The sequence below is a fragment of the Prionailurus bengalensis genome, chromosome E3, assembly GCF_016509475.1.
Source record: "Prionailurus bengalensis isolate Pbe53 chromosome E3, Fcat_Pben_1.1_paternal_pri, whole genome shotgun sequence".
NCBI classification, from domain to species: domain Eukaryota; kingdom Metazoa; phylum Chordata; class Mammalia; order Carnivora; family Felidae; genus Prionailurus; species Prionailurus bengalensis.
Window position 1 is genome coordinate 710,170 of NC_057357.1, and position 8,519 is coordinate 718,688.

Here is an 8,519-nt window from a genome sequence, read left to right on the forward strand (position 1 = left end):
AGGGAAGTCACCAGGGCCAAAGCGACTCCAGTTTCGTGATCTTCCTCGAGGGCTCTATTGAGTGCCGATATGAGGGTCCTGGTCAAGTATAGGGTTTGGGTTAGAGATAGGTTTAGATGTAGCGTGAGGTTTATGGTTAGGGTTAGGTCCCAGCAGGTTCCAGGCATGGACCCTACAGCGGAGCAGTTGTCTCCCCAAAGGGCTTAGTGTAGTACACAAGTGAGGGTCCACATCAGAATTAGGGTTGGGTTCCAAAGCTAGAGAAATGTATGACCCACCCTTCAGGTAGGCCTAAGGATTTGTCTTGTGCAGATGCAGTCGCGCTTTGGAAATGACATGGTTATGTTCCACGTTCCATGCCGAGTATTTCTGCACCGATTCTCGAACCCATGTGCGTGCTGGTGTCAGACTTTGGAATTGGGTCCCCCTGGGCAGAGAGTCTTAGCTACGTTTAGGGTTCGGTCCAGGGAAGTCGCCAGGGATGAAGTGACACCAGTGTTGTGAATTCCTTGGAGGGCTGAAGTGAGGGTACATGGGTGGCTGTGGGTCTGGTGTGGACTTTATGTGCTACATAGGGTTCAGTGTAGGGTGAAGGTTATGTGTAGGGTTACCTTTAGGGTTTGGATAGGTACCAGGAGACTTCAGGCACCTAACCCACAGCAGAGCATTGGTCTCCCTGAAGGGCTGAGTGCAGTGTAGAAGAAAGGGTGCCAGTCAGCACTAGTCTTTTTTGTCCAAGGCCAGACAAATGTATGGGCCACACTTCAGGTAGGCCTCAGGAATCCTCTCGTGCACCTGCTGTTGCGCTTTTCAAATGACATGGTGAATTTCCACATTCCATGCCGAATATTTCTGCACCAATTCTCGAACCCACGTGCGTGCTGTTGTCAGACTTTGGAATGGGGTCCCCATGGGGATAGACACTTAGATAGGGTTAGGGTTTGGTCCAGGGAAGTCCCAGGGCTGACGAGACTCCAGTTTCGTGATCTTCCTCGAGGTCTAAATTGAGGGCCCATGAGAGAATGCGGGACAAGTATAGGGTTAGGGTTAGAGACAGGTTTAGGTGTAGCGTGAGGTTTAGGGTTACATTTAAGGTTAGGGTTAGGTCCCAGCAGGTTCCAGGCACTGACCTCACAGCAGACTTGTTGCCTCCCCAAAGGGCTTAGTGGAGTACACAAGGGAGGGTGCCGGTCACGGTTTGTCTTTGGGTTCCAAGGCTAGACAAATGTATGGGCCACCCTTCAGGTAGGCCTCAGGATTCATCTCGTGCAGTTTCAGTCGCTCTTTGCAAGTGCAATGGTGATGTTTCACGTTTCATGCCGAGTATTTCTGCACCGATTCTCGAACTTGTGTGTGTGCTGTTTTCAGACTTTGGAATTGGGTCCCCATGGGGAGAGAGCCTTAGCTACGGTTAGGCTTCGGTCCAGGGAAGTCGCCAGGGATGAAGCAACACCAGTGTTTTGAATTCCATGCAGGGCTGAAGTGAGGGTACATGGGCAGCTGCAGGTCTAGTATAGAGTTAGTGTTCTTGGTAGGGTTAGATGTATGGCAAGTGTTATGGTTAGCATTACGGCTACAGTTAGGGTTAGGTCCCAGGAGTCTCCAGGCTCTGAACAACACCAGAGCAGTTGTGTACCCAAAGGGGTGAGTGGAGTTTACAAGGGAGGGTGCCAGTCAGGAATAGTCTTTGGGTTCCAAGGCCAGAACAATGGATGGGCCACCCTTCTTGTAGGACTCAGGAATCCTCTCATGCAGCTGCAATCGTGCTTTTCAAATGACATGATGTTCCACGTTCCATTCCAAGTATGCGCCGATTCTCAAACCCGTGTGCGTGCTGTTGTCAGACTTTGGAATTGGTCCCCAGGGGAGAGAGCCTTAGCTAGGGTTAGGGTTCGGTCCACGAAGGTCACCAGGGACGAAGTGACTCCAGTTTGTGATCTTCCTCGAGGCCTGAATTGAGCGCCCATAAGAGGGTGCAGGTAAAGTATAGGGCTAGGGTTGCAGATAGGTTTAGATGTAGCGTGAGGTTTATGGTTAGGTTTATGTTTAGGGTTAGGTTTAGGTTTAGGTCCCAGCAGGTTCCAGGCACTGACCTCACAACAGAGTTGTTGTCTCCCCTAAGGGCTTAGTGGAGTACACAAGGAAGGGTGCCGGTCAGGGTTAGTCTTTGGGTTCCATGGCTAGATGAAAGTTGGGCCACCGTTCATTTAGGCCTCAGTATTCATCTCGTGCAGCTGCAGTCGCACTTTGCAAATGCCATGGTGATTTCCACGTTCCATGCTGAGTATTTCTCCACCAATTCTCAAACCCGTGTGCATGCTGTTGTCCGACTTTGGAATTTGTTCCACTTGGGGAGAGAGCCTTAGATAGGGTTAGGGTTCGGTCCAGGGAAGTCACCAGGTCCGAAGCGACTCGTTTCGTGATCTTACTTGAAGCCTGAATTGAAGATCCATGCGAGGGTGCGTGTCAAGTGTAGGGTTAGGTTTAGAGATAGGGCTAGGTGTAGGTTGAGGGTTATGCTTAGGGTACCGTTAGGGTCAGGTTTGGGTCCCAGGAAGCTCCAGGCACTGAACACACACAGAGCAGTTCTCTCCCTGAATGGCTGAGTAGAGTACACAACGGAGGGTGCCAGTCAGTATCAGTTCTTACGATCCAAGGCCAGAGAGATGTATGGGCCATCCTTGGAAATGGCCTCAGGAATCCCGTTGTGCAGGTGAAATCGCGCTTTGCAAATGACATGGCGATGTTCCATGTTCCTTGCTGAGTATTTTTGCTCCGATTCTCGAACCCGTTTGTGTGCTGTTAGACTTTGGAATTGAGTCTCCATGGGGATAGACACTTAGCTAGGGTCAGGTTTCGGTACAGGGCATTCGCCAAGGCTGAAGCAAAACCAGTGTTTTGAATTCCATGCAGGACTGAAGTGAGGGCCCATGGGCAGCTGTAGATCTGGTTTAGAGTTAGTGTGCTAGATAGGGTTAGGTGTAGGGTGAGGGTTATAGTTAGGTTTACAGTTACAGTTAGGTTTAGGTCCCAGGGGGCTCTAGGCACTGAAACCACAACAGTGCTGTTGTCTCCACGAAGGGCTGAGGTGGTGTCCCCAAGGAAGGGTGTCAGTCAGGATAAGTCTTTGGGTTCCAAGGCCAGACACATGTATGGGCCAGACAAATGTATGGACCACCCTTAGGGTAGGGCTCAGCAGTCCTCTCGCGCACCTGCAGTCACGCTTTGCAAATGACATGGTGATGTTCAACATTCCATGCCAAGTATTTCTGCATCGATTATCTAACCTGTGTGTGTGCTGTTGTCTGACATTGGAATTGGGTCCCCATGGGGAGAACGCCTTAGCTAGGGTTAGGGTTCGTTCCAGGGAAGTCGCCAGGGCCGAAGCGACACCAGTGTTGTGAATTAAATGGAGGGCTGAAGTGAGGGAACATGTGCAGTTGTGGGTCTGATGTAGAGCAAGTGGGCTACATAGGTTTCAGTGTAGGGTGAGAGTTATGGTTAGGGTTACGATTGGGCTTAGGGTTAGGTCCCAGGAGGGTCCAGGTTCTGAACTCAAACCAGAGCAGTTGTCTCCCCCAAAGGGCTGAGTGAAGTTTACAAGGGAGGGTGCCGGTCAAAATTAGTCTTTGGGTTCCAAGGCCAGAAAAATGTATGGGCCACATTTTTTTTGGAATCAGGAATCCTCTCATGCAGCTGCAATCGTGCTTTGCAAATGACATGGTGGTGTTCCATTTTCCATGCCGAGTATTTCTGCACTGATTCTCGAAACCATGTCTGTGCTGTTATCAGACTTTGGGATTGGGTCCCCCTGGGGAGAGAGCCTTAGCTAGGGTTAGGGTTCAGTCCCGGGATGTTGCCAGGGCCAAAGGGACTCCAGTTTTATTATCTTCCTGGAGGGCTGAATTCAGGACCTATGTGAGGGTGTGGGTCAAGTATAGGGCTAGGGTTCATGATAGGGTTAGGTTTCGGTTGAGGGTTATGGTTAGGGTTAAGGTTCGGGTTAGGGTTAGGTCCCAGGAGGCTCCAGCCTCTGAACTCACACCAGAGCAGATGTCTACCCGAAGGCCTGAGTGTAATATACAAGGGTAGGGTGCTGGTCAGAATTAGTCTTTGGGTTCCAAGACTAGACAAATGTATGGGCCACCCTTCAGGTGGTCCTCGGGATTCGTCTTGTGCAGCTGCAGTCGTGCTTTGGAAATGACATGGTGATGTTCCATGTTCCATGCTGAGTATTTCTGCACCGATTCTCGAACCTGTGTGCATGCTGTTTTCAGACTTTGGAAATGGGTCCCCATGGGGATAGAGTCTTAGCTACAGGTAGGCTTTGGTCCAGGGAAGTCGCCAGGGATGAAGCGACACCAGTGTTGTGAATTCCATGGTGGGCTGAAGTGAGGGCACATGGGCAGTTGCGGATCTCGTGTAGAGTTAGTGTTCTGGTTAGGGTTAGGTGTAGGGTGAGGGTTATGGTTACGTTTAGGGTTTGGGTTAGGTCCCAGGAGGCTCCAGGTACTGAACCCACAGCAGAGCAGTTGTCTCCCCATAGGGCTGAATGGACTACACTAGGTAGGTTGCCGGTCAGGATTAGTCTTTGTCTTCCTAGGCCAGACAAATATATGGGCCACACTTTGGGTCAGCCTCTGGAATCCTCTTGTGAAGCTGCAGTCGCACTTTGCAAATGACATGCCAAGTATTTCTGCACCAATTCTCAAAACCATGTGCGTGCTCTTGTAAGACTTTGGAATTGGGTCCCCATAGGGACAGAGCCCCAGATAGGGTTTGGTTTCAGTCCAGGGATGTCCCCAGGGCCAAAGCGACATCAGTGTTGTGAATTCCTTGGAGGGCTGAAGTGAGGGCACGTCTGCGGCTGTGGGTCTGGTGTAGCTTAGTGAGATTGATAGGGTTAGGTGTAGGGTGAGCATTATGTTTAGGATTAAGGTTAGGGTTAGGTTTACGTCCAGGAGGCTCCAGGCATTGACCCCACAGCAAAGCAGATGTCTCCCTGAAGGGCTGACTGGAGTATACAAGGTAGGGTACCGGTCAGGATTAGTCTTTGGGTCCAAAGCCAGACACATGTATGGGGCACCCTTCCCATAGGCCTCAGGAATCCTCTCGTCTAACTGCACTTGCACTTTGGAAATGACATGGTGATGTTCCACGTTCCATGCCGGGTATTTCTGCACCGATTCTCGAACCAGTGTGCCTGCTCTTCTCAAATTTGGAATTGGGTTCCCATCCCAAGTAATTCTGCACCTATTTTCGAACCCTTGTGCATGCTGTTGTCAAACTTTGGGTTTGGTTCCCCATGGGAGAGAAACTTAGATACAGTTAGCTTTGGATCACGGACGTCACCAGGGCCTTAGCAGCACCAGTCTTGTGAATTCCATGGAGGGCTGAAGTGAGAGCACATGCGAAGCTGTGGGTCTGGTGTAGACTTAATGAGATAGATAGGGTTTGGTGTAGGGTGATTTTACGGTTAGGGTTACTGTTAGGGTTAGGTCCCACGAGACTTCAAGCACTGACCCCAAACAGAGCAGGTGTTAACCTAAAAGCTGAGTGTAGTACACACGGGAGGGTGCCCGTCAGTCTTAGTATTTGGGTTCCAAGGCCAACCATATGTATGGGCCACCCTTTGGGTAGGCCTCAGGAATCCTCTCGTGCAGCTGCAGTCACGCTTGGGAAAAGACATGGTGATGTTCCAGGTTCTATGCCGAGTTTTCCTGCACTGCTTCTGGAGCCAGGTGTGTGGTGTTGACAGACTTTGGTATTGGGTCTCCATGGGGTAAGAGCCTTAGCTAGGGTTAGGGTTCGCTCCAGGGATGTCGCCATGGCCAGAGACTCTAGTCTCGTGATCTTGCTGGAGGGATGAATTGAGTGCCCATGCGAGGGTGCGGGTCAAGTGTAGTGTTCGGATTAGAGATAGGGTTAGGTGTAGGTTGAGGTTTACGGTTGGGTTACAGTTTGGGTTAGTGTCAGGTCCCAGGAGGCTCCAGGCACTGAACCCACAGTAAAGATATTGTCTCCCCGAAGGGCTGAGTGCAGGACACAAAGGAGGGTGCTGGTCAGGATTAGTCTTTGGGTTCCAAGGCCAGACAAATGTATGGGTTACTCTTCTGGTAGGTCTCAGGAATCCTCTCGTGCAGCTGCAGTTGCACTTTGGAAATGACATGGTGATGTTCCACATTCCATGCTGAGTATTGTTGCACCGACTTTCAAACCCATGTGGGTGCTGTTGTTAGATTTTGGAATTGGGTCCCCATGGGGAGAGAGCCTTAGCCAAGCCTAGGGTTCAGTCAAGTGACACCGACAGGGCCGAAGCAACTTCAGTCTCGTGATCTCCCTCGAGGGCTGAGTGAGGGCCCTTGCAAGGGTGGGGTTCAAGTATAGGGTTCAGTTAGATATAGGGTTAGGTGTAGTTGACGGTTATGGTTAGGGTTAAGGTTAGTGTTAGGTCCCAGGAGGTTCCAGGCACTGAACCCACAATAGTGCAGTTGCCTCCCTGAAGGGCTGAGTTGAGTACATAGGGAGGGTGCCGGTCAGTATCAGTTCTTAGGATCCAAGGCCAGAGAGATACATGGGCCACCCTTGGAATAGGCCTCAGGAATCCTGTCGTGCAGCTGCAAACGCACTTTGCAAATGACATGGTGATGTTCCACGTTCCATGCCCAGTATTCACCGATTCTTGAACCCATGTGCATGCTGTTGTCAGACTTTGGAATTGGGTCCCCATGGGGATAGACACTCAGCTAGGGTCAGGGTTCGGTATAAGGAAGTCACCAAGGCCAAAGTGACACCAGTGTTGTGAATTCCATGTAGGGCTGAAGTGAGGGCACATGTGGGGCTGTGGATCTGGTTTAGTGTTAGTGTGCTAGATAGGGTTAGGTATAGGGTGAGGCTTATGGTTAGGGTTATGGTGACGTTTAGGGTTAGGTCCCAGGAGGCTCTCCATCCACGTAGTTTCAAAGGACAAATTTTATTCTTTTTGATGGCTACGTATATATATATATATTTATACACACATATACATATATATACATATACATATTTATACTATGTATATGTGTGTGTATGTATATATATATATATATATATATGTATGTATATTTGTATATATATGTATGTATCTATGTATACCACATCTATATCCATTCATCCATCGATGGAGATTAGGGCTTTTTCCATACTTTACCTATTGTTGATAGTACTGCTATAAACTTTGGGGTTCACGAGTCCATTTGAAATAGCATATCTGTATCCCTTGGATAAATACCTAGTAGTGCAACTTCTGGGTTGTAGGATAGACCTCTTTTTCATTTTTTGAGGAACCTACATACTGTTTTCCAGAGTGGCTGCACCAGTTTGCATTCCCACCAGCAGTTCAAGAGTTCCTCTTTCTCCATTTCCTTGCCAACATCTGTTGTTGCCTGAGTTGTTAATGTTAGCCATTCTCACAGGGGTGAGGGGGTGTTTCATTGTGGTTTAGTTTGTATTTCCCTGATGATGAGTGATGTTGAGCATTTTTTCATGTGTCGGTTGGCCATCTGGATGTCTTCCTTGGAGGAGTGTTTGCTTATGTCTTTGCCCATTTCTTCACTGGATAACCTTTTTTGGGGGTGTTGAGTTTGGTATGTTCTTTATAGATTTTGAATACTAATCCTTTATTCTCATATGTCATTTGCAAATATCTTCTCCCATTCTGTTGGTTGCCTTTTAGTTTTGTTGATGATATCCTTCTCTGTGCAGAAACCTTTTTATTTTGATGAGGTCCTAATCATTTTTGCTTTTGTTGCCCTTGCCTCTGGAGACGTGTTGTGTAAGAAGTTGTGGAAGCCAACATTAAGAGGCTTTGCCTGCTTTCTCCTTGAGAATTTTGATGCCTTCCTATCTTACATTTAGGTCTTTCATCCGTTTTGAGTGTCTTTTTGTGTGAGAAAGTGGTCCAGGCTCATTCTTCTGCATATCACAGTCCAGTTTTCCCAGCACACTTGCTGAGGAGACTGTCTTTATTCCATTGATATTCTTTCTTTTTGTCAAAGATTAGTTGGCCATACATCTGTGGGTCCAGTTCTGTGTTCCTATTCTGTTCCACTGATCTGAGTGTCTGTTCTTGTGCCAGTACCGTACTGTCTTGATGATTACAGCTTTGTAATACAGCTTAAAGTCCAGGATTGTGATACCTCCTACTTTGGTTTTCTTTTTCAAGATTGCTTTGGCTATTGAGGGTCTTCTCTGGTTCCATACAAATTGGAGGACTGTTTGTTGTAGCTCTGTGAAGAATGCTGGTGTTATTTTGAGAGTTATTGCATTGAATACGTAGATTGCTTGGTACTATGGACATTTTAACAATATTTGTTCTTGCTATCCAGGAGCATGGAATGTTTTTCGTTTTTGTGTGTTTGTCATCTTCAATTTCTTTCATAATCTTTCTATAGATTTCAGTAGATTTTTCACCTCTTTGGTTAGATTTATTCCTAGGTGTTTTATGGGTTTTGGTGCAATTGTCGACGGGATTGATTCTG